The 27168-nt window shown below is 43.1% G+C and overlaps 1 protein-coding gene and 1 long non-coding RNA gene across 8 annotated transcripts in view; one reads left to right on the top strand and one right to left on the bottom strand.

Annotated features, from left to right (window-relative positions):
* The window catches only part of rnf44 (ring finger protein 44), a 189516-nt gene that overhangs the window by 41243 nt on the left and 121105 nt on the right, over positions 1-27168 (top strand). The gene's annotated exons all lie outside the window — the stretch shown is intronic.
* The window catches only part of LOC137375878 (uncharacterized), a 44644-nt gene continuing 20796 nt past the window's right edge, over positions 3321-27168 (bottom strand). The window contains exon 3 of the long non-coding RNA XR_010976081.1: positions 3321-3833. This is a non-coding gene — a long non-coding RNA (uncharacterized lncRNA). The remainder of the gene's footprint in view (positions 3834-27168) is intronic.

Below are 27168 nucleotides of genomic sequence, written 5' to 3'. Positions count from 1 at the left end.
CCAGTTCTTGTTCAAGTGTGGAGTTTTTTCATCATCCTTCTTTTGGATGAGGTACCATTAAAAAGTGCATTTCTTTTGGTTATGTGTTGTCAAATGGGTTTGGAAATTCTCTAGCATCAGTTTGTAATACTTTGGCAATGTTAATCTCAATAAGCATGTGGTGAAGTTTGTAATATGCAAATTTCTGTGACTTCATTGTTCTTGGCTGGCAACTTTCCCTGTCTGTACAAGCTTTAACCCCTTAACTGTTGCTTCCATAACACATGACTTTAACAATTCAGGTTCTGGCACACTGATAATTCTTATCTCCAGGATGATAGTGCGTGATAAATTGTTTTTTTAGCCCTGTGAGGCGTAGACGCGAAAGAAAGAAAACTTCAATATTCAGCAATTGCCATAGTGTATTTGCAATTCTGTGCAAAATTTTTGTTGGCTCATAACCAGAAATTGGAAGATAGAGCTGAATTTGTTTAGTATTAGGTGTTGGTGTATTCCAATGCCCTAGAAGTGTGAAGATGGTTGCGTATGGTCCTATTTCATATGACTTAATAGTAATGGGTTAATTTCAGTGAGTACATCACTGCCGTGACAGCAGTTTGGTGGCTAACAAATGACCTCCAGTGGCACAGAAAACAACCAATGGAGGGAGGGGACAAGGAAGGGTATAAATTCATTGTGACGCCTCGTCCAGCAGTGCTTTGATAAATTCAAATTTCAAATAGTAACTAGCAAACATTTGTTCTGCAGTAGGTAGTACAGACCAGAAGGCCCTGGTCTTCGATGAGTTAGCTGATCTGAACTGAGGCAGCAGCTGGGGCATTAAAATGGTCATAATGTCATGGATAATTGCGCAAAGTACACAGTGAGACTGAAGCAATGACATTCCTACTCATCACCATAATACAATGTTTTGGACAGAATTTTACAACAGAGTTCTAAATGTGTGACAAGTAAATTCATTGAAACTTTTCTTTTACAAACTTGTCTTTTTCGAACAGCAGTATGAATAATACATTTGGAATCACAAGAAGGACATTTGCCTTCATGGAATGAAAATACAGTATTCATTAGTTATCAACTTTCAGTGCAATTTTTAAAAAATCTGAAAATGTAGTTGCAGAAAATAAAACTATCACTGAGCTAACTAAACAAACTGGTAATTGTTTGATGGAGAAAATACACATGATATTTTCCAATACTTACTGTGCTAATTAATCCAAATAAAAGTATCCATGAGAGTTTGGCATCACAAATGATTTTGTTTTGGACTTTTGTTCCAACACCTTCTCCCTACTTTTATTACCTTCTCTATGGTGGCCTTTTGCGCATCCTCCTCCCTTCATGTCACAATCGACAGTTGTGTCTTCAGATGTTTAGGTCTCACAGTCTGGAATTATTTCCCTAATTCCTTTTTTCTCTCTCCTTTTTATCACTCAATCTCCCTCTCTTTCTTTCTATCTCTCTCCCTTTCATTGTTCCAAATTCAAATATTTATTGACAGCTTATTTTAGTTATCATTTAACAGGCAACTGAACCATTTAAGGTTTATGATTAACTATAATTATGAGTCACCTGAATACTATGGAAAGCACTAAATGCTTGCTGTGTGGTCATTGAATTTTTTTTTTTATTTCCAAAATATACTTTATTCATAAAAATCTGCAAAAATTACATTGCCAAACAGTTTCAAACAACACCAAAAAATACAAACATTGCAAGGGAGATCAGTTTCCTTCAATACTATCATGAGTTTCTTAACAACCCTTCCGTTTCACAATTGTCATGCCAATTACAGTTTTACATTTACAGCAAATGAAAATATTAACGATACAGTTCGATGGGTTTCCCATGGATCCAGCCCCTCAGTTCAGCTTGGGGCGGGGACCTTACACTGTGGTCTTTCCCCATTGAGCCTTTGCTGCGGCTGCCCCAAGCTTTAGTGCGTCCCTCAGCACGTAGTCCTGGACCTTGGAATGTGCCAGTCTGCAACATTCGGTGGTGGACAACTCTTTGCGCTGGAAGACCAGCAAGTTTCAGGCAGACCAAAGGGCGTCTTTCACCAAATTGATAGTCCTCCAGCAGCAGTTGATGTTTGTCTCGGTGTGCATCCCTGGGAACAGCCCGTAGAGCACAGACTCCTGTGTTACAGAGCTGCTTGGGATGAACCTCGACAAAAACCACTGCATCTCATTCCACACCTGCTTTGCAAAGACACATTCCAGGAGGAGGTGGGCGACCGTCTCTTCCCCACACAGCCAACGCGGGGGCACTGTGCGGAGGGGGCGAGACTTCGGGTGTGCATGAAGGATCTGACGGGGAGGGCCCTTCTCACCACCAGCCAAGCTACGTCTTGCTGCTTGTTTGAAAGTTCTGGTGATGAGGCATTCCGCCAAATGACTTTGACGGTCTGCTCGGGGAACCATCCGACAGGATCCACCGTCTCCTTTTCCCGTAGGGGCTTGAGGACATTCCGTGCAGACCACTGCCTGATGGACCGGTGGTCAAAGGTGTTTTCCCGCAGAAACTGCTCCACGAAGGATAGGTGGTACGGCACGGCCCAACTGCATGGAGCGTTCCGCGGCAATGTGCCCAGGCCCATCCTTCGCAACACCGGGGACAGATAGAACCTCAGCACGTAGTGACACTTGGAGTTTGCGTACTGGAGATCTACACACAGCTTGATGCAGCCGCACACGAAGGTGGTCATCAGGATGAGGGCCACGTTGGGTACATTTTTCCTCCCCCCCTTGTCCAGAGATTTGAACATCGTGTCCCTCCGGACCCGGTCCATTTTAGATCCCCAGATGAAGCGGTAAATGGCTCGGGTGACTGCCACGGCGCAGGAGTCGGGTATGGGCCAGACCTGCGCCACGTAGAGCAACAACGTGAGCGCCTCGCACCTGATGACCAGGTTCTTACCCACAATGGAGAGAGATCGCTGCCCCCACATGCCCAACTTTTGTCGTACATTGGCTACTAGCTCCTCCCATATTTTAGTGCACGCCCCGGCCCTTCCGAACCATATCCCCAGCACCTTCAGGTAATCTGACCTGACGGTGAAGGGGACAAAGGATCGGTCAGCCCAGTTCCCAAAGAACATGGCCTTGCTCTTGCCGTGGTTAACTTTGGCTCCCGAGGCCAGTTCGAACTGGTCGCAGATGCTCATCAGTCTGCGCACGGACAGCGGATCCGAGCAGAAGACGGCGACGTCATCCATGTACAGGGAGGTTTTCACCTGAGTGCCTCCACTGCCTGGGATTGTCACCCCTCTTATGCTCGCATCCTTCCTAATAGACTCAGCAAAGGGTTCAATACAGCAAACAAACAAGACCGGGGAGAGAGGACAGCCCTGTCTGACTCCAGATTTGATCGGGAAACTTTCCGATTCCCACCCGTTGATTGAGACTGCGCTATTGATGTTTGTGTAGAGCAGTTGGATCCAATTGCAGATTCCCTCCCCAAACCCCATTTTGGAAAGCACGTCCATCATGTAGGTGTGCGATATCCTGTCAAAAGCCTTCTCCTGGTCCAGGCTGATGAGGCAGGTGTCCACCCCCTGTCCCGTACGTAGGCGATCGTATCCCTGAGTAGCGCGAGACTATCGGAGATCTTCCTGCCGGGTACAGTACAGGTCTGATCGGGGTGAATCACCAACTCCAGAGCAGATTTGACTCGACTGGCTATGACTTTGGACAGAATCTTGTAGTCAACATTAAGCAGTGAGAAGGGCCGCCAATTTCTGATTTCTGCCCTCTCCCCCTTCTGCTTGTAAATGAGGGTGATGATGCCTTTCCTCATGGATTCTGACATGCTGCCGGCCAGGAGCTTTACTGCTATAAAATCAAGAGGAAAAGATGTGAAGTTGATGGGCACTGTGTTGAAGAAAGATCAATGGCCAATGCAGACCATTTTGATTATCTGTAATCACTTTATATACCACTGGCTTGACCCCACCTCTTTAATAATAGGTCAACTTTTTCTGCCCAATCCAGCAAGCATGTGTGTTGCCCAATATAGAATACAAGGTTTAAGTTGAGTCGGTTGCTACCCAGATTTCCTGTAGTTTTCCTTTTTTAAGAGAAAAGCAGGGCTATCCTTGAAATAAAAGGGACAGTGGCAGCATGGATACTAAGTTGGCTGAGTGACGGGAAGTAGAGACTAGTGGTAAAACATTGTTTTCGGACTGGAGGAAGGAATATAGTGGGATTCCCCAGGGATTCGTACTACGACCACTGCTTTTCTCGATGTATATTAATGACTTAGGCTTGGATGTACAGGGCACAATTTCAAAATTAGTGGATGACACAAAACTCTGAAGTATTCTGAATTGTAAGGATGATAGTGACAGACTTCAAGAGGACAAAGACAGGCTGGTGGAATGGGCAGGCATGTGGCAGGTGAAATTTAAAGCAGAGAAGTGTAAAGTGATACTTTTTGGTAGGAAGGATAAGGAGAGGCAATATAAAATAAAGAGTACAATACTAAAGGGACTGTATGAACAGGGAGACCTGGGGTATGTGTGCACAAATCATTGAAGGTAGCGCAGCAGTTTGAGAAAGTGGTTAAAAAGGCGTATGGGATCATGGACTTCGGAAATAGAGGCATGGAGTACAAAAGCAAGGGAGGTATGATGAACCTTTATAAAACACTGATTCGGCCTCAACTGGAGTATTGTGTCCAATCCTGTGAACCACACTTTAAGAAAGATGTGAAGGCTTTAGAGAGAGTGCAGAAAATATTTTTCAGAATGGTTCCAGGGAAGAGGGACTTCAGTGACATGGATAGATTGGAGAAACTGGGGTTGTTCTCCTTCGAGAAGAGAAAGTTGAGAAGAGATTTGATAGAGGTATTCAACATCATGAGGGGTCTGGACAGAGTAGATAGGGAGAAACTTCCCATTGGCTGAGGGTTGAGAACTAGGGGACACAGATTTAAGGTGATTGGCAAAAGAACCAAAGGCAACTTGAGGAAAATCTTTTTTACGCAGCGAGTGGTTACGATCTGGAATGCACTGCCTGAGTGTGTCGGAGGCAGATTCAATCATAGCTTTCAAAAGGGAATTGGATAACAACTGAAGGACAAAAATTGCAGGAAGATGGGGAAAGGGCAGTGTAGTGGGACTAGCTAAATTGCTCTTGAAGAGAGCCAGCATGGACTCAATGAGCTGAATGGCCTCCTCTGGTGTAACAATCTAAGATGCAAAGCCTATAATGCAGAAGATTACTGAGGTTGGTAAGGGGCGGGTGGGGGTAAAAGTAGAAGACAAAGCGAGATGGATTGATATAGTGATTAGGTGGTCCTGTTGAGAGACCATCTCCATAGTGCATGGTAGGAGGAAGGGAAGATTGAAGAAAGTTAGGAGTTCCATAGTTTTGAGATCCTGAGAAAGATGAATTTGAGTCAGAGATGGTAAAGAAACAGTTAACAAGTCATTGACCAGTGGGGTCGAATGGCCTTTTTCTGTACTGTTAATTCTATATAATAAATAGGAGAATGGAACTGATACAGCTATAAACCTAATATTCTGAGAATATTCTCCTTATACAAATACAAAGCTATCATTATGACCTAACTTTGAAACTAAATTTGGTTCACAATTAACTAATGTTCAAAAAATTCTGACAGGTGTTACAATCAGGTGAGAAAGGTGTCTGGGGATCCCTTTCAGCCTTCACCTGGTCTTGTTGTAACAGGGTTTAATTTTTAAAAAGACTGTGTTTTGAGCTCCCCCTTTGGTGACTCCTTGTTCACCACTTTCCAATTATAAGGCAAAGAAATGAGCATAATCAGGCTTTCTTAGGTTTAAAGAAGAAAAGTGAAATTTTATTAAACTTAAACTCTAATTTGGTTAATGCCTACGGATACATGCCATGCCCCACGCTAGCATGCATACACGATACGCACATGCAAATGGGGACGGAAAAGAGCAGAAGAAAAACTAAAATGGAGGGGTTTGAGGCAATCTCTTGAAGGTTTTTTTTATTGTGCTTCGAACTCGTTGTAGTCCTTCATTGTTGGTAATCTTGCTTTTCGTTGGGACCCAGTATTCTTCTTAAACCTTGTTCACTGTAGGAAACTTTTCTCTCTTGGGGTTCATATGTCTTCAGTGGTTTCCGAAGCTAGTGAGAGCGAGATGAGAGCAAACAAGTGAGAGGTGTTCTCAGTCCAGGAGCAAACAGCTTTCTGAGTTTCTTTCTCAGCAAGTTCAAATTCAAAAAACTCTTAGTCACATGACTAAACTGGTCTGACCATTTCTTCTGTGTTTTGGGGAAGCAAGGACGGGGTCCCTTGTTCCAACACTGTCTGCTAGCATGCAAATGTATTTCCAGTCAGGGGCTTGGCAATTCGTTGTGATAGGCCCTCTCTTTTCCCCAGCCACAATTTTAAGTTTTAATGTTCATGTGGCGAAATAATGTGTGCCTCAGTCTTGGCAGGTGGGGACCTGCATGACACGTCCACACTCAGGGGAATGAAATGCAATTAGAAAAAAATGGCACATTTCATTACAAGGTTTGAGAGAAATATAAGATGCAGAAAGAAAAACCATGCATTTCTCTCATTCATTTCCATTCATTAATCAATCTTAAAGCCTATTAAATTGTCTTTTCTGGGTGCCAGTGCTGCTTTGATTTCCCTTTTTTTTTCTCAGGAGAGTTAGTAGTGGGTGGGTCTATCCTGAACTCCCTGAGTCATGCAAAGACGTTTGACCTCAGGGGATGGGTGGTTCCCCTTTCCTCTGACTGTGGGGATGGATTCTTTGTTAATCTCCCCTTCATTCTCTGGGACACTCCTACCTGCATGTATTTTTGCTGACTTGACTGCATTCTCCTGTGACACTTCGACTAGGTGAGGTATCACCCTCACGGTTTCTGTGTCCCCTAGAGGTCTCTCTTTGTCTCTTCAGGTTCCTGTAAATGCTGTTAGCAACTCTGGTGGGGTGCTTCTAGAGTCTGCATTTACGTAGGAAGATGTGGGGTCTAACTTTTTACATTTTTCTGGGTTGACTGACAGGACAATAGGGGTTTTCATCCGGGATTCCTCCTGGACTTCCTTTAACCTGCTCTCTTGGTCACTTTTTCCCTTCTCTTTCTAAACTTTTGCCAGCCATCTGCCTGCCTGCCCCGTTTTGTTTATGGCAGGGGTCCCTTACAGTTCACCAGACCTGAGCTGGAGAGTCCTCCTAACACCGGTACAGGACTTAGGGGTGCAGGTTTCACAGTAGATTGGAGTTTCCCCTCAACCTGACACATGTGGCAACTCCTGCAGTACTCCACCACATCTTTGTGGAATTTTGGCCAGTCAAACTGCTGTCTTTTGCGGGCTTTCGTCTTTCATTTCCAGGCGTGCACAGTGGCTGCAGTCTCATGGGCCCTTCTTAATGTTTCTCTCCGGTACCTCTGTGGCACCACTAACTGGTGAACTACTGTCCACTCCTTGCTCTCAGGTCTGTGAGGAGAACTCCATTTCCTCATCAGTACCTCATTCTTTAAATAATAGCAGTCAGGGACTCCCTCTGCTTCACTTTCAGATTGGGCAGTCTGTGCTAACTCTCGCAATACTGGGTCGGTCTGCTGAGCCTCACCTAGGGAAAATCCATTTAATTCATTACCTGAGCCTCCTATCTTTCCAAGGAAAGTCTCGGACAGGCAGACCTCATGGTCATTTGCCTGCAGTGCCAATGCAGTCTCTTCTGGGGGAGCTGGTTTGATCATGGCTTGATCCGCTACACATTCAGGGACACTGTAGAGGTCCGTCTCCTGCCACTGCCCTGTCTCTCTGACCTCCAGCGGTCTTTCACTACTGGGGGGGCTACTATCTTCACCCTCACCAGATCATTACCCAGGAGCAGGTCAACCCCGTCAGCAGGCAAACTAGGGACAACCCCTATGGTCACCGGTCCCGAAACTAGGTCGCACACCAGGTACACCCGTTGTACAGGTACAGGCATACATTGCCCTCCAATACCATTCACCACCGTTTTGGTGTTCTCTGCACTCTCTGGGGGAAAGGTCAGGCATTTTCCCAGTAAAAGGGATCTGGTGGCCCCTGTGCCCCTGAGAATCACTATGAGCTTGCTTGCCCCACTCGAGGGGTATGGGTTTACTTTCCCTTCAGACACAAAACCCTGATAACCTTCAGGAATCCTATTAGCTTTTCCTGCATGGGCCGGAGTAAGCTTACTGCAGTTAAAGCCACAGCTTGCTCTATGTTTTCCATCAGGGGCCTGTCTTCACTGAGCGGGTTGCCCTGATTAACCCTACCGGTTTTCCCTTTAGTTTCCAGCATTCAGCTTTTAAATGCCCTGCTTTATTACAATGGAAGCACACAGGTCTCCGGGTCTCAGTCTTGCTCACAGCATCTTTTTGGCTGGAGGAGGGCCCGCTGAGTCTCCTGCTTTCCTTTCTCTCCCAGGACTGCCTGCGCTCCTATCACATTCCCACTCTTTGTCCTTTTCAGATTTGTGGGGGTGATTAGGAAAGGTTCTCCCCTGGGAAACCGACTTATAAATTAAAGCAAACTCATCGGCCAGAACGGCCGCTTGCCAGGCTCCCTGAACCTGCTGCTCCTTTACATGGGTCTTTATTGAGAGTGGGAGAGAGTTTTTAAATTCCTCTTTCAGAATTACTTCTCTGAAAGTCTCATAGCTGAGCTGTATTTTAAAAGCCCTCAGCCACTGGTCAAAAGTCAACTGCTTACTTATTTCAAACTCCAGATAAGTTTGATTTAGCTTGCTTTTTGAGGGTTCTAAACGTTTGGTGGTAGGCTTCAGGTGCTAATTCATATGCCCAGAGGATAGCATTTTTGGTCAGTTCATAATTTGATGAACACTCATCTGGCAACAAGGAATAAACCTCATGGGATTTTCCAGTTAGTTTGTATTTAAAGGGACCAGGTCTCAGCTGGCCATTTTAGCTGCCTTCCCAGTTTCTCAAAAGACACAAAAAATGCTTCCACATCTTCCTCATTGAATTTTGGAATTAATTGAGCGAGTTTTAGTAATTTTGTACCCAGCCCTGAATTATGCTCCTCCATATTGGCTGTGCTCTCACTGGGGTTACTCTGTCGCCCCCAAGTTAACTAAAGCTGCTTCAGCTCTCTCTTCGGATTCTTTCTGGAATATTCTTTCTCTCTCTCTCTCCTGCCTTTCCTGTTCCTTCTCTTGTCTTTCTTTCTCTTCACGTTCCTTCTGGAAGGCTCTTTCCTTTTCCCTCTTCTGCCTCTCTCTCGCTTTTTCCTCTAATTCAGGTTTCCTTTGTCTCAATTGTAACTTTGCTAGCAGTACCCTGTCTGGGTCTGCTTCTATCCCTGCTTCTGCTTCTTCAGATTCAAGGGAAAAATGGTGGGCCACTAGTCTTAGGAGTTCAGACTTCCAAGCCTTGCCACATGCAGTGATCCTACACTGCTCAGCCATTTTTCTCAACTCGTCCATAGACAACTTATCCCAAGTTACTTCACACTGGCTTGGAGAGCTACTCGCTTCAGTTGCAGACATGTTAGTATTCAATCACACATAACCACAAGAAAACCTGTATTAATCTTGCTCTTTTTTGCTTGGGAACAATTTGGCTTCCCACTTCCAATTTCTCTCATTTGCCTGTGAGTAAAATTCCGGATGCTAGCACCCAAATTTCTGTTACGATCAGGTGAGAAAGGTGTCTAGGGGTCTTTTACTGTCTTCACCTGGTCTTATTGTAACAAGGTTTCTGTTTTTAAACACACTGTGTTTTGAGCTTCCCCTTGGTGAATCCTTGTTCACCACTTTCCAATTATAAGGCAAAGAAATGAGCATAAACAGGCTTTCTTAGGTTTAAAGAAGAAAAGTGACATTTTATTAAACCTTAAACTCAAATTTGGTTAATGCCTACTGATGCATGCCGTGCCCCACGCTAGCATGCATATGCAATACACACATGCAAATAGGGACAGAAAAGAGCAGAAGAAAAATAAAATGGAAAGGTTTAAGGCAATCTCCGAAGGGTTTTTTTTTTTTACTGTGTTTTGAACTCACTGTAGTCCTTCATTGTCGGTAGTCTTGCTTTTCGTTCAGGCCCAGTATTCTTCTTAAACCTCGTTCACTGTAAGAAACTTTTCTGTCTTGGGGTTCATATGTCTTCAATGGTTTCCAAAGCTGGTGAGAGTGAGATGAGAGCAAACAGGAGAGAGGTGTTCTCTGTCCGGGAGCAAACAGCTTTCTGAGTTTCTTTCTCTCAGCAAGTTCAAATTCAAAAAACTCCCAATAGTTAGTCATGTGACTAAACTGGTCTGACCACTTCTTCTGTGTTTTGGGGAAGCAAGGACTGGGTCCCTTGTTCCAACACTGTCTGCTAGCATGCAAATGTCTCTCCAGTCAGGGGCTTGGCAATTTCTTGTGATAGGCCCTCTTTTTTTTTTTTCCCAGCCACAATTTTAAGTTTTAATGTTCATGTGGCGAAATAATGTGTGCCTCAATCTTGGCAGGTGGGGACCTGCATGACACAGGTGTAAATATTTTTAAATGTTTTAATTGAATGGTGATTTAACAATCAGCTATGTTGGATGTAATTTTCAAAATTGTTAAGCTGCGGTAAAAGTTGAAATGTACATTTAACCTGTACCATGCTGAAACCACAGAACTCTTTGTCACTTCATTCCACAGCCTGTTTGTATAGCAAGGTCATCACTTTGGTTAGAATATTGAATGATGTGTGAATTACTGTGCAATATTGTTTAAACCTTACCAAAAAAAATTACATCTCTGCAGCTGATATGATTTTGAACTTTAAGAACATAAAAAACAGGAGCAGGAGTAGACTTTAGGGCCCCTCAAACCTGCTCTGTCATTCAGTATGATCAAGGCTGATCATCCACTTTCCTGCCCGCTCCCCATAATCTCTTAATTCCCTTAGAGATCAAAAATCAATTGGTCAGTCTTGAATATACTCAATGATGGAACATCCACAACCCTGTGGGGTAGAAAATTCCAAAGATGCATAACCTTCTGAATGAACAAATGTCTCCCCATCTCAGTCCCAAATAATCAAGCCCTTATCCTGAGGCTGTGTCCCCATGTGCTAGATTCCCTAGGCAAGGGAAACAACCTCTGTATCTACCCAGTCAAACCTTGTATGTTGCAATGAGATCATCTCATTCTTCTAAACTGCAGACTGTATAGGTCCAATTTACTCAGCCTCTCATCAGAGAACAATCCTCTCATCCCAGGAAACAATCTAGTGAATCTTCACTATACTGCCCCAAAGGCAATTATATCCTCCCTTAGATATGGAGACCAAAACTCCAGGTGTGGTCTCACCAAAGCCCTATACAGTTGTAGCAAGACTTCCTTATTCTTGTACTCCAATTCCCTTGTAGTTAAGACCAACATGCCATTTGCTTTCCTAATTGTTTGCTATACCTGTATGCTAACTTTGTGTTCTTTGTACGAGTATGCCTAAGTCTCTCTGAACATTATCATTTTAAAGTTTCACGTCTTTTAAAAACTATTCTGCTTTTCTATTCTTACTACCAAAGTGAATAACCTTGTACTTCCCCACATTATACTCCATCTGCTGCCTTGTTGCCCACTCACTTAACCTGTCTTTATCTCTTTGCAGCTTCTTTATGTCCTCCTCACAGCTTACATTCCCACCTAACTTAGTATCGTCAGCAAACTTAAAAACATTACTCTTTGTCTAAGTCATTAATATAGATTGTAAATAGCTGAGGCTCCAAAACTGATCCTTGTGGCACTCCACTACAGCCTGCCAACTTGAAAATGCCCCATTTATCGTACTCAGTGCTTCCTTGCTGTTAACCAATTCTCCATCCTTGCTAACATGTTACTCCCAACTCAGTGAGCTTACGTATTAACTTTTGTGTGGCACTTTATTGAATGCATTTTGGAAATCCACTGGTTCCCCTTTATCTACCCTACTAGTTAAATCCTCTAAAAACTTTAATAAATTTTCCAACACAATTTCCCTTTTATATAACCATGTTTGTCTGATCATAGTATGATTTTCTAAGTGCATTTTTAAGACTTCCTTAATAATTGATTCTAGCATTTTCCTGACGATTGATGTCAGGCAAACTGGTCTGTAGTTCTCTGCTTTCTATCTCCCTCCTTCCTTGAGTAGTGATGTTGCATTTGCTGACTTACAATCCGCTGGGACTATTCTAGAATCTAGGGACCAGTGCATCCACTATCTCTGCAGCTATCGCTTTTAGAACCCTAGGATGTAGGCCATCAGGTCCTTTGGGATTTGTCGGCTTTTAGTCCCTTGGGTTTCTCCAATACTCTTTCTCTGCTGATATTAATTACCTTAAGTTCCACACTCTTACTAGCCCCTAGGTTACCCTCTATTTTTAATAAGTAACTTGTGTCTTCAACTGTGAAGACACATTCAAAATATTACCTCAATGTCTCTGCATTTTCTCATTCCCCATGATAATCTCCCCTGTCTCTGCCTCTAAGAGACTAACGTTTATTTTAGCTACTCTCCTTTTTATATACTTGTAAAAACTCTTACAGCATGTTTTTATATTCCTGGCTAGTTTATTCTCATATTCTTTTTTTTTCTTTTTATCAACGTTTTGATCACCCTCTGCTGGATTCTAAAACACTCCCAATCCTCAGGCTTACTCCATTCTTTGCAACATTATAAGCCTCTTCTTTTAATTTAATACTATCCTTAATGTCCCTAGTAAGGCACAGATGGATCTTTCTTGCTGAGTTCTTGTTTTATAATAGAATGTACTTTTGTTGAACATTTTGAATTGTTTCTTAAATATTTCCCATTGTTTATTTACTGCCATACCTTTCAGTCTATGTACCCAATCAACCTTAACCAGCTCTCCCCTCATACCTATGTAATTGGCTTTGTTTTAGTTTAAGATTCTTGTTTGGGACTGGAGTATGTCGCTTTCAAACTTAATATGGAATTCAGTTGTATTATCCATCCATACTGGTTCTACTCCTGATCTTCTGAACCACGATCCTTTCTTCCTACTGTCCCTATATCATCCTTTAATATCAGGGCTACTACTTCTGCTTTTCCATTCTGTCTGTTTTCTTGAAGTGTTCTCTGGGGAATATTTATTTCCCAGTCTTGGTCACCTTGTAACCACGTCTCTGTAATGGTGGTTAGATCAAGACCACTTATCTCTATTTGTGGTGATAGTTCATCTATCTTGTTACAAATGCTTTGTGCATTCAGATAAGAACTTTTTTTACTATTGTTCTTTGCAGGAACTTATTCACTGATGCACTATTACTGTTAAACTCTTTGTCCTTTCCTGTCCCACTCTGATTGTCTTTATCCAAATCACTACACTGCTCTATTGCCTCAAATTTTCTCTTTAGATTTCTAAATCTCCCTTCACCAGACCCCTTCCCCACACTTTAGTTTAAAGTCCTATTCACAGCCTTAGTTATACGATTTCCCAGGACACTGATCTAGCCCGGTTTAAATGGAGCCCATCCCAATGGAACAGCTCCCTCTTTCCCATGTACTGGTGTCAGTGCCCCATGAATCGAAACCCCTTCTTCGCACACCACTCTTTTGCGCCATGAGTTTAATTCTCTAATCTGCTTGACCCAATGCTAATTGGTGCATGGCTCAGGTAACAATCCTGAGATTATTATTTTTGAGGTTCTGCATTTTCACTTTGAATTTTGTAATCTTTAATTTTGAATGGTACTAATGGTGCAAAAGAAGTTTTTAATCTGGTAATATTTCTATCAATTCTGCTGTAGAAAATGCCCATTTTGTAATGGTAGAGTATATTTATTGGGCAAAATTGAGTAGATCTATCAAAATGGTGGTGGGATTTCTGTACCTCCTTTTAATCTTTATGGTGTACACTGGGGAGGGCTGTGAATAATCAATGTATATAACCAGCAGCATTGACCTGTAACTAAAGATTACTTGTTTCTAAATTTCACATGATGCATTTCCTTTCTGACCAAAAGATTGGTTATACTTTACATTAATGTTTTTATCTTACCATTATTTTTTTTCCCCCTTTACTTCTCTCCTCTATGGAATAGAGTTCCATGGATTATAGTCATCCTCCAGTTCTCCATCCAAATCGCCAGTATTTGTGTGTGAACATAATTATTACCCTCATCTAAAGTTTACACATTTTCAGCAGGAGTTGCTGGTTAGTGATCAAGAGTCGAGAACCCAGATTTATTTCCCCTTCCCTGGCCTAGCTAACTGTAATCTTCCTACTGCCATTCTGGCTGACATCTAATTCAGCACGGATCAAAATTCAAATCTGGAACGTTGCCAATTCGTTTGCATCTGCTAATCACTGAGCTGTTAGAGAAGCCTACAGTAATTTTCTTCCGGTGTATTTTGTGAAGTGGAGCTGGGCAAATGTTACTAACCAGTGCACACTTCTTAGTCAATACTATTCTCTGAATTAACTGAAAGTAAAACCTGCTCTTGCTCAGTTTCACATTTTACTTTGGAGCAAATCTTCTGTATCATAGGTATTTGGACTGTGCACTAACCAGTCTGGAAGTGTGTCATAAATACAAGAAATGTTCACAATTTTGATCCTTGGCCTGTGCTGAATTAATTCATATTAACAGAAAGCAGCAGGGTGCTTCAGTTAGCCTAAGTGCTCCTATGCTTTGGAAGGAGGGGGCAGGAAATGAGCCAAGTTCTTGTTCTTGGCTGTTATCTGATGATTTCTGCTGGAGTAGGTGTGCGTGGACACTGGGTGAAGACAGACCAGATTCAACAATGATGTCTTCATGGTCAAAGAACATGCCAACACATGCTGTCCAGACTCTTATGTGAACCAGGAAAGCTGTGGAACTATCTTCCCTCTGTGGGTTGCCACCTTGACGTGATGGAGAGGCTTGTGCACTCCTAGATTAAAGCACTGGCACTTCCTGGATTATGTCATTGTTGGAGTCAAAGATTTAAGTGATGTCGATATCACTCGATCTGTGCGGGGAATTGATGCCTGCTGGACAGATCATCAACTTGTTCAATCAGTGATGAACATCCACCTAGCACCAAAACATCGCAAGACCCAAAATTCCAAAAGAAAGGAGATCAATGTCTCAGCCCTAAAGCAGCCTGACCGAAATGAGCAATTCCAAGTGCAGCTCACAACCAATCTGGAAAATCTTTATGCATCCAACTCAATTTCAGGACAGTGGGAACAAATAAAGTCAGCTGTACTTGACCCCTGTGTCCAGACCATTGGGTTCAAGCATTGTCGTCACCAGGACTAGATCGACAAAAATGATGCTGAAATATGTGACCTCCTGGAACAAAAACGAGCAACCTTCATTGCCTGGCAGAACAATCCAAGGTTGCAAGTCAAGGTTGCATTCCAACAGTTCAAGGCTGACACTCAAATGCAAGTCCAGAAGATAAAGGACAAGTGGTCGGAAGAGAAAGCCCAAGATATCCAACAATATGCTGACTATCATGACATGCAAAGCTTTTTTTGAAGCCACCAGGGCCATCTATAATCCAAGGTCAAATGGACAAAATCCCCTTCACTCACAGGATGGTATCCCTCTTCTTAGGATGACAGTGCCGTCCGTCAATGCTGGAAAGAACATTTTCAACAACTCCCCAATCGTGAATCCACAGTAGCAGCTGATGCTCTCCAGGCTATCCCCCAGTATCCTGTGGTAGAATTCATGGATGCTCCACCATTGATGGGAGAGCTGCAACAAGCAGTCAAACGAATGAAAAACAACAAAGCCTGTGGCCCCAATGGTATTCCAACTGAGGTCTTCAAAACTGGTGGGTTTTGTTCACATCAAGACTCTATGCACTCATCCTACGGATTTGGGAGGAAGAAGAACTCCACCCCACTCCCGACTTCAGGAGTGCGACAATTGTAACTATCTTCAAGAAGGGAGATAAATCATGCTGACTTGGAGCTATATCTGCATTCCTTCACTGTCGCTGGGTCAAGATCCTGGAACTCCCTTCCTAACAGCACTGTGGGTGTACCTACTGCGCATGGACTGCAGCGGTTCAAGAAGGCAGTTCACCACCACCTTCTTGAGGGTAATTAGGGATGGGCAATAAATGCTGGCATAGCCTGTGACGCCCACTTCCCATTAATAAATTTTTAAAAATCATGCTATGAGTCCAAACGCCTTAATGATGAGGCAGAGCGGTGGCAGACAAGGCAAGAAAAGGAAGCAAATCCTGCACTCCGGATCGCAGTACCTCGTGGGACATCCTGCCCCATGTGCCCAAAAGATCTGCAGGTCGAGAATCGGCCTGTTCAGTCACATGAAGGCCTAAGGCAGAAACTCATGACCTTGCTTACATGTCATCCTCGAATTGAGGGATAGCTGACAATGATACGGAACTATATTCCAGTAAGCAGTCAGTGGGGGTCATGTTTCAAGTGCATGATGGTGGCAGTAAACCTCACCCGCTGGCATTGCACATCAGAAAATGGCAAGCTTGCTGCATATTTAGAAAACTACCCTTCCGTACCTTCAGGAAATAACAGGATCAATAAAAGTTTTGTGTAAAAAAAAAGCCTGCTATATCAGTGTCCCAATCCAGTAATTCATTTACACTCTGCTTTATATCACAGAACTGCTTCAAGTGGAAGTGGTTCTAAAGCCTCAGAGCACAGGCTTCCAACTGACATTAAATTCCTCACTGCCAGCTTCACTGCTAAATGTTTCTGTACCCAGCACTTTTATAATCCCTTGTTTTGTGTGGATTGCTCTATTGTTCCTATACTTGTTTTGATGTTAAACACTTCCTGCATATGTCTTCAGGAATGGTGGTTATTTTGACTTGAGTATCTTTGACAACTAAAGAGGAATGAATGGATTTTGATTGCCTTTGAATTGTACTTTCTTTCTCATTGCTGTAATAAAATTTATTGCATACTAATGTCCTAATTAGTGCAGGAAAAGTCGACTTGATTCTTTAATTTTTGAATTGTTGCCTCATTATAACATTCTATTACACTTATCTCTATTAATGATAGACTTTTCCATTGAACTACTGGAGTTCTTGCTCAGTTGTACTTTATTGCTTGATTGCCTGCCTTGATCATTAAAAGAAACAATGATCACAAATGTTTTGCTTTTGTGATGTCTTTGGCTTTTCTAGTAACATGAGCTACCAAAGGAATTGTTTTGTTATCTGTAATAAGTAAAGCAGTTGGAAGGTGAATTAAATGAGTTAATGAATTTCAAAGAGAATTTGGTTCACAAACCATTGTCCCTGCCACAAACTCCATTCACTCGCCACCAATGCCATCCTTCTCCCTGGCAACTGTCTGGGAAGAAAGTCGGTGTCATATTTGACCGTGAGTTAAGTTTTCGACCACTTATTCATGCCAGCACTTAGCTTTTATTAGTAGGGGGATCGAGTTTCGGAGCCACGATGTCATGCTGCAGCTGTACAAAACTCTGGTGAGACCGCACCTGGATTATTGCGTGCAGTTCTGGTCACCGCATTATAGGAAGGATGTGGAAGCTTTGGAAAGGGTGCAGAGGAGATTTACTAGGATGTTGCCTGGCATGGAGGGAAGGTCTTACGAGGAAAGGCTGAGGGACTTGAGGTTGTTTTCGTTGGAGAGAAGGAGGAGGAGAGGTGACTTAATAGAGACATATAAGATAATCAGAGGGTTAGATAGGGTGGATAGTGAGAGTCTTTTTCCTCGGATGGTGATGGCAAACACGAGGGGACATAGCTTTAAGTTGAGGGGTGATAGATATAGGACAGATGTCAGAGGTAGTTTCTTTACTCAGAGTAGTATGGGCGTGGAACGCCCTGCCTGCAACAGTAGTAGACTCGCCAACTTTAAGGGCATTTAGGTGGTCATTGGATAGACATATGGATGAAAATGGAATAGTGTAGGTCAGATGGTTTCACAGGTCGGCGCAACATCGAGGGCCAAAGGGCCTGTACTGCGCTGTAATGTTCTAAAAAAAAAACTGTCTATTTAAAATTTTCTAACCTTGCCTGACTCTGCCAAGCATCAACGCATTTGCTACTGAAACCCTCATGCATGCCTTTGCTACCTCCAGACGACTATTCCAATGTTCTCATGGTTTACTTCCCATCTTCCACCCTCCATAAACTTAAGCTCATCTAAAACTCAGCTACCCTTATCCTAACTGGGACCAAGTCCCATTCATCCATCACCCCTGTACTCACTGACCTACATTGGTTCCCAGTTAAGCAATGCCTCAATTTTAATATTCCCATTCTTGATTTCAAATCCCTCCATGGCCTTGCCCCTCCCTATCTCTGCAATCTCTTTCAGCCCTACAACCCCCTGAATTAGCTGCATTTCCCCAATTCTGGCCTCTAGTGCATCCCTAATTTTAATTACTCCAGCATTGGTGCCTATACGTTGAACTGCCAAAGCCCTAAGCTCTGGAGGTCCCTCCCTAAACCTCTCCGCCTCTCTATCTCTCATTCCTCCTTTAACTATGTTCCTTAAAACCTACCTCTTTGACCAAGCTTTTGGTCATCTGCCCTGATATGTGGCTTGTTGTCAAATTTTGTTTGATAACGCTCCTGTGAAGTGCTTTGGGGCACTTAGAGGTGCTATATAAATGCAAGTTGTTGCTAATATTCAAATGTATTAAACCAAACATACATCAATTTCAGAGCAGTGGCACAGGCAGAGTCTCAGACAAGGAGGGTCTGCTTTGGAAATATAAATTGAATTAGCCATTTTTGTTTTTAAAGAGGTTTTTTTGGAATTATTGGATGTTTATTTTCTGACCGGCCATTATGAGATGAGGCAGAGGAGGAACTTACCCTCTCCCTGATCCAGAAGTATATGCCAATTTGTTTTTATTCCACCCATCTCTGCTGCCACTGATAATTAACCTGTTAAACCAAGGCTCTGTATTCCTGCTTTTGTAGATCTGGTGGCATTTTCAAAGAGGAGCATCAGAGTTTTCTTTGTGCCCCAGCCAATATTTATAACTGAAACAACAGCACCAAAAGCAGTTTAGTGAGTCATTTTATGGGATCTTGTGCACAAACTTGTCAACAAACAAGCACGCATTCTTCAAAACTTATACTTCTAATACTTTTTCAAAGAAAGGAATGTTGAAAAGTTGAGGGAGACATAAAAGCAACTTAGCAAAGGCAGTTTGAGGAACAATTCAGAGGTAGATGACACAGTTAAGTAATGAAATAAAACATGTTGAGCAGCTTAGTGGCACAGCATGCTGGTATTTTATTATGCTGCACTTTGTAGTAGCACATTGAGAGTTAAGAAAGACAAAAATAAAGTCAAGGGGAGTCAAACTGTATACCTCATCAAAGATTAAGATGGTGATTTCAAATTGCTGAAATTAGTGTCAAAAGGGTGGTAATGGCTTCAAAATTTGGTAGGTAGATATAATAGTCTATTAATTCCAATATTCTGTCCATTGTCATTGTTTAAATATGTAATTTGGGGCCCAATGACATACATAGAACCCTACTTGTCATTACAGGGGTGTAGTGGTAATGTCACTGGATTATAATACAAAGGCCTAGACTAATGCCCTGGGGACATGGGTTCAAGTCCCACCATAGCAGCTGGTGGAATTTAAATTCAAGTGATCAATGCATTCAACTCCTTAATAAGGAAACTGATAGGTTGTCTCAGTAATGGTGCCATGAAACTATCATCAACTGTTGTTAAAAACCCATCTGGTTCACTAATGCCCTTTAGGAAAGGAAATCTGCTGTCAGGTGACTTCAGACCTACAGCAATATGGTTGACTCTTAACTGCTGTCTCAAATGGCATAGCCAACCACTGAGTTGTCAAGGGCAATTAGGGATGGGCAACAAATGACACCCATATCCCATGAAAGAATAAAAATAGAATTGTTAAAAAGGGCAAAACTGGTTAGATGTGCACTCTCTGCCAAGTTTCATAGGCAACATAGCAGAACAACGCCACAGTGTAACATTTTTATATATGTATATATATATTTCTGGGGCTACCAATGCCGCACCAAAATCATCTGGGCCACTGTTGCCTCGGGCTCCCCTCTCTGAGTGATCAGGACCACCCAGCCCCAATCTCCACTCTTCACTCTCCCCCTGGACTTATCTTGCTACCATCTGGTTGGCTTCTAGGCTGCCTGACATCGCAGCAGCCTGAACCAGTAAGTTGCTTCTTAGTTCTATATTAATGTGGTCCAGGCCTCAAAATGGGTTTAGTTTATTTGCTGCTGAAATGGGAGGATTGCCAGGGTGTTCCCCAGTTGGTTGCACAAAGGGTGCAATTGCCGTTAAGAGTAAAACACAAAGCATATAATGATGAATAGGAAAAGATCACCAGGTCCCTCAAATCTACCCCACACCATGATGGCCAGAGCATCATAACTAAACACTCTCTCCCTCATCCGCAGCCATGTAATCTCCTGTGAGAGGGCTGGAAAAAGCTCAAGATAGGTTACTTGCCCATGTGCTGAGTCACAGAATGTTACATGACATGGGTATTAAAATGACGATGAAATATAACATTTTAAAATTCACAAATAACCACAGAACTAAGATATCACCTTGGAGAGGCGATTTTGTACTGTGAATGAATGCATGTGACCTTCTTTGATACATCCCATCACAGTTTTATAAAACACTGACGCAACTGAAAGGTTAACTAATTCTAAAGAACAAAATGAAAAGGAAACATATACAAAAAGTAAGGATTAAAAGGATTATTTGAAATCAACAGTGAAAAATTGTTAATTGATCTGTAATGGGAATAAAATCCCTGAATGTTAGGTTAGAAAGCTATAGTACAGATCATTGGGCATTGGCTGAGGAAGTAAAATATTTCTATTTCAGATTTCAAAGCATGGACACCTTCTCTTCAACTGTCTGTTCCTCTTCACAATTTTTTGATGAAATTATATTTGAAGTAACATTACTTAATCTGTAGGCTGTTAGACTAAATTTTAAGAATGCAGGAATAAACAATTGATCATACCCTCCAAAGCGTCACCTAGCTCCTAGATACTGTCTTGAAATTCAGAATGCAAAATCCTAATTCTAAGGGGCTTTTGTGTGATTACTTAACTTTCCTACAATCCCTTGAATTTCAAATATTGATACAACCCTAACTAAAGTCAAAACTGACATTCTGTGACTGTGGTGCATTATCCCTTGTCTCTGCAGCTTTTGAATGATCAACCACATCTTCATCCTTTAACATCTTTCTGCTGTTGTGCAAATCAGTGGGATTGCCCTTACTTTTACCTATCACAGTGAAAACACCTTTAGTAATGACTTCTCTTCCTACCCTGTATTCTACTCACACCCACCTGGTCCAAAAATCTATCTTTGGCCCCATCACTTCATCCACATCATCCAAAGACAAAATAAAAGCAAACTACTGCAGATGTTGGAATTCTGAAATAAAAACAGAAAGTGCTGGAAGTACTCATCAAGTCTGGCAGCATCTGTGGATAGAGAAACCGAGTTACCGTTTCAGGTCTGTGACCTTTCATCAGAACTGGCAAACGTTCGAAAGGTAATGGGTTTTAAGCAAGTAAAGCGGGGTGGGGGGAAGAGAACAAAAGGGAAGGTGTGTGATCGGACAGAGGGCTGGAGAGATTAACTGACAAGGAGGTCATGGGGCAAAGACAAAGAGAGTGTGCTAATGGTGTGCTGAAAGACAAAGCATTAGTGCAGTGAGGGTGTTAATGACAGAATAACAAACAGCCTTAGCCAAAAGCACAAACATGAAAGACCCAGTTTAAACCTCAAAGACATAAGATCAGCTGCCACATTATCACACCAACTTGCTTTGTTGAATGATAATTTTCTTTAATCCACTGACTATAGATTTGAATTTATATTTTTTGAGGAAATTGTAAAAAGAACCGATAAAAAAGATGACTTTGCTAACAGCTTATGATGGCCACCTAATTTGCAACACTGTATCCTACATTGCAAGGCTTGTGAGTGGAGACGAAATGGCTGCTCATCCCAGCAAGAACCAAGACCTAGGAAGTTTAAGGGAACTACCTGTTCTTTTTAGCAAAAGAGAATTACTGGGTGACTGTCATGTAACAAGCCCCTCCTCATCTGTGGTTTTAAGCTTGTGTTTCTCTATAGCAGCAAGGAGAGGCTTCCAGACTCTGACACATGCTGACCCAAGTGGGGGTCTCTCTCTCTCTCTCTCTCTCCATTACAGCTTGCAAGTTTCAAACTCTGCCTGTTGACTGACCACCTTTGCATACTCTGGCTACAATCAGAAACCCCATTGCAGGAAATCATCCACATCGCTGTCTCCAAGAGACCCACCAAACCAGTCATCATTATCTTCAAACTAAAAGCCTCAGGACCACTGAATTCAGTTAGAAGCCAGCTGAATCACCAAATGCCACAGACAGTATACCCTTTTTTTCTATGGACTCTTAACTCAACCAATTTACCTTTTCCCACTCTAACCTATTTGTGTGTGTGTAAACCTCTAGTGTGTGTGTGTGAGTGAAAGTTGGTGCATAGTTTATTATTTTCATTAGTTTGGTTTATTTACAATAAAGTTAACCTCTTTCTTTGTTAAACTCAAGAAAACCTGTCCGATTGGTTCCTGTTATGATCATAGCAAGTAAGCAATCAAATACCTACTGAGTTGGCCAGTACATCCACTTTAAAAAAGATTTAAACCTGTTGTGGTCAAACAGTGAGGGGGCAAAATGGAAAGGCCTTCAATCCCTCCTCACCTGACCATAACAATGATGAAGAAGCATAACTCTCCCTCTCTACTATCTTTCTCAACTCCTCCACTACCCCTGTGATCAGAGCACCATAATTTCTCAGAACTTAAAATTGGGAGACTGAAGCCATAACAAACCCTTGTTCATGCCCTTATAATTTCAGACCCAACTATCCTAATTCTGTCCTGGCCAGCATGTCATCTTTCCTCATGTCCTGGATGCAGTGTTGCAAAAAGTTCAATGACCTCACATAAATGGTCAAGGTGAGAGAATGCATCTTCAAATGCTATATCCTTACAACTGGAGCAATAGCTACTGAATGTTGCTCAGTTCACCACCTGCCTCTTCACGCCCCAAAAAACAATCACTATCAGCCATGATTCATACCTAACATTCATAGATTCATCTCACTCTCTCACAATTAGCTCACACCCAAATCTCACAGCTTACATACATTGCCAGCTATTGAAGCACAACAGACACATCACACATTACGCAATGCTCACTGATATACTTTCCTCTTTGCTTCAGGACGAGATGGTGCACAACCACAGCCAGCAACACTTAACTCTCAGGAGACAGGCAGGGCTGTATCTCCTTACCCTGATGGAAGAGATGGTGGTCGCCATAATTGAAGTGGCTGTGAATGAGGCCATGGCAGCAGCAGGGCTGACACCATCGAAGATGACGATATGCTCATACCTAATCTTCCTTTTCACATTCAACCTCCCCTCCACAATCTCTTCTGATTTACAAGCCGCAGATGGTCTAAGCATGTACCTTTGTCTTTCCCCTCATCACAACCCTACACTGTGCCTTTAGATACCCAAGTACTACAACCTGGCTAGGCAGTGGTGCAGGAGCAAGAAGTGGAACAGGAAGGAAGGACTGATGATGAAGAGATGCTGTCACTCGATCCCACACTCGCAGGCACCTGTTCAGATACTGACCCAGCTCGTACTTTAGAGGATATCTTAGAGGTGGGATCTGTCTGTGGTGAGTTACCGACATGAATGAGCTGCAGCCAGGCAGGGGAAAAGGGTAGCATATGTACCAGCTCGCCAGAGGGCAAAGCCACACACAAGGTCAGTTGCAGAGGACTCCGATGAGAACTTTGATGGGGCAGTGTAAAGAAAAATGCTGATGGATATGCACAAAGAAATGCTTGGTGAATTAGCAGGCCTGCCAGAAAGCCTGTGGTCACTGACAAGGAGCAGGAAGAGTCCAGCATCAACTCTCCACAGGGCTTTGTGCTGTGCTTGGAGACCATTCTTTCCAGCATGGAAGTGCTGGCCAATTCATCACCACACTTGTGGACCCAACCATGATGCAACGTCAGGTGGTTAATGTCTCAGCGTCCATTGCAGAAGTCACGCAATGTCTGAGTGCAGCAATGGAAACGCAGACTGAAGTCATGCAAGTTCACCTTGTCATGCAAGTACAGCTTGTTGCCACATAAATTTAGACTGCTCCCATCATGGCTGTGGGATACCAGTTTTCAAAGGGGTTGCAGGGTCTCACAGCAGTCCAGCGATCCATTCTCCAACACATTGCTAAGATTCTTGAGGCACCGCCCTGGGGAAGTGGCAGCGACTCTCAGGATGATGGCAGTCATCTGCTCATCGCTGCCACTCTGCCAGTGCCTTTGCTGTTGTCTGTCAGCCAGCCAGCCCAGAATGCTGCTGCCCATACTGAAGTGATGCAGTCCAAAGCTGGGCCGTCTGGGGCCAGAGATGCTCGAGGTTGTCCTCCAAGGCCACCTGCAGTTTCCCCCCCCCCCCCCCCCCACTGAAAATCAGAAGTCCTCCACCAGACATGCTGCAGCCACTGGGATAGTATTGCATAGGAGCCCTAGGCCGGTCAAATGCATATGGAAGGCAGGCACTAAGAGAATGCACAAAGGTGATTATTTGACTTTTGTAAGGAATTTTGAATGGTTTGATTTATAAAGTTGGTTCAAAAAGTTGATTTACTAGTATCTTTTATTTCAGCATTGTGGCCGAGAGAATGTTGTGATGCTCAGTAACAGAGATAAGTGAGGTGTGAACCTGTTGGTAAATAGGGAATTAGCATTGTGTGCACTGGCACTGCAGTTGGTTGAACTGATCATGGATAGCTCTGCCAAAAAGGCAAAGAAGTGTTGGTTGTCTCCTCCCTTCCTCCTGTTCCTCCTCTTTGTCCTCCTCCTTAGCTGGTTGCTGTACACCTGGTGACATGGGCTGTGCCCTCATGATGGTGAGGTTGTGCAGGATGCAGCAGACCACGATAAATTGTGACATGCATTCTAGAGAGTACTGCAGGTTCCTCTGGAGTGATCTAGGCAATGGAGGCATTGTTTAAGCCCCCCAATGATTTGCTTGAAAACATTTTGTGTGGCAGCATAGCTTTCATTGCAAGCCTGGTGCCCAGATGTGTGTGGGTTGTACACTGGAGTCATGACCCAGGTGGTCAGCAGATAGCCCTTGTCGCCCAGTAGCCACCCTCTAGTTTCTCATGGTGGTTCAAATGGTGATGATACAGCAGCTGCTGCAGAGTAAAGGCATCATGACTGCTGCTGGGATACCGGGCATTGACCTGAATGATGTGCTGAGTATGGTCACAGGGAATGTTGAGGGAGTGGAACACCTTCTGGTTGCGGTACATGGATATACTTGCACTGGAGGCAGTGCAGCGAAGATTTACTGAATTGGTTCCTGGGATGTGGGGGTTGTCCTATGATGAGAGGCTGAGTAAATTGGGCCTATATTCTCTCGAGTTTAGAAGAATGAGAGGCGATCTAATTGAGACATACAAGATTCTGAAAGGGCTTGATACGGTAGAAGCTGAGAGATTGTTCGCACTGGTCAGTGAATCTAGAACACGGGGACACAGTCTCAGGATAAGGGGTCAATCATTCAGGACTGAAATGAGGAGAAATTACTTCACTCAAATGGTTATGAATCTTTGGAATTCTCTATCCCAGAGGGTTGTGGCTGATCCATCGTTTAAGGCTGGGATAGTTAGATTTTTGGTCTCGCAGGGAATCAAGGGATATGGGGAGTGGGCAGGAAAGTGGAATTGAAGCCCCAGATCAGCCATGATCGTATTGAATGGTGGAGCAGGCTCGATGAACCATATGGTCTACTCCTGCTCCTATTTCTTATGTTCTTGTGTACTAAATGACGTGTGTGCAGCCAATGGCTCCCTGCACCATAGGGAAGCCATGTGTTTGTTCCTCCTGCTTCTCTCTCTGGTAAGAGAGGATGAATTTTATTCAGCTCTATTTTGGAAAACGGAGCCTCAGTGACATCTCTCATGCAACAGTGGATGGTGAACTGGAAAATGTTGCAAATATTACCTACTTCAGCCTAGAAGGAGCCCAGCGCACCTTTGGCTCCCTGCTACCCAAAATTGTGCTTGGCGTGGGCCGCACCAGAAATATGCTCAGTCAGCTCAGAAGCCGTTCTGGTACCGAAATGGCACCCATAGTGCTGAAAATATGGGCACTACACAACCAAACTTTGTGGACTTTGTCTTTCAGTAATACTATTTGCATATGAACGGGAGTGACTGAGAAACACACACTAGACATGCTATCAGCTGGCAAATCATCTATTGCACTGCACATAGTAAACTAGAAGATACAATGTTATGCTGTTTTACAGTGACAGGAGTATTATATAGTGAACAATGTATTATTCTGTTGTTAAACTGGACCTTTGTTTTAATGAGAGTTGTCCCTTTAAAGCTGGAAAGTAAACTGAATTTCTGATGAAGTTACAGCAGAGCAGTAGCAGATTGTGCAAGGAAATTCAGTCTTTTATTTCTTTTTATCAAATAAGATATTGAAATGAACCTGGCAACTTGTACATTCAGATGACAGCTTTTTGTTACTTTATTCCTTTTAAATCGACATGAAAATTTATTGTGTAATATTAAAGTATGGTAGCCAGAAAATGCATGCTGGACATATTGGGGTAGAAATTCCACTTATATGATCAGTGTTTGTGATTTTCCATTCATTAAAATGTGTCGTTAGAAAATCTCGGGCTGGTGAGTGCAGTGGAATCCTACCCCACTGTTTTTATTACATTACGAGGCGATTTCTTGTTGCATTGCACATGGGGTGTTGTGATCAAGTACTATCTTCAGGTGAAGCAGGGCTTGAGTGGGAGATAAGTAGACCATAGCCAGGAAAGGTTACAATGTTGCAAGTCAAAAGGTGAAGGTACAGCATGGTTGAGGGAGGTGGATGCAGCTACTGGACAGGGGAAAGCAAGGGATGGTTGGAAGCCAGAACAGGGGTGAGGGTTAAAGGGTGGGGGGCAAGGCCAAAACTTTTGGAAGTGCCTCCGTCTCCACCCCTAGTCTCAGATGTGGCTCAGTGGTAACAAGTTTGCCGCTGAGTCAGAAGGTTGTGGGTTCAGGCCCCACTCGAGAGACATGAGCACAAAAAGCTACTGGAAGCATTGCATTGTTGGAAATGCTGTCTTTTGGGTGAGATGTTAAAATGTGG

The sequence above is a fragment of the Heterodontus francisci genome, chromosome 12, assembly GCF_036365525.1.
Source record: "Heterodontus francisci isolate sHetFra1 chromosome 12, sHetFra1.hap1, whole genome shotgun sequence".
Classification (NCBI taxonomy): Eukaryota; Metazoa; Chordata; class Chondrichthyes; order Heterodontiformes; family Heterodontidae; genus Heterodontus; species Heterodontus francisci.
The sequence above is the reverse complement of the archived record's forward strand: the minus strand, read 5'-3'. Positions and strand labels throughout refer to the sequence as shown.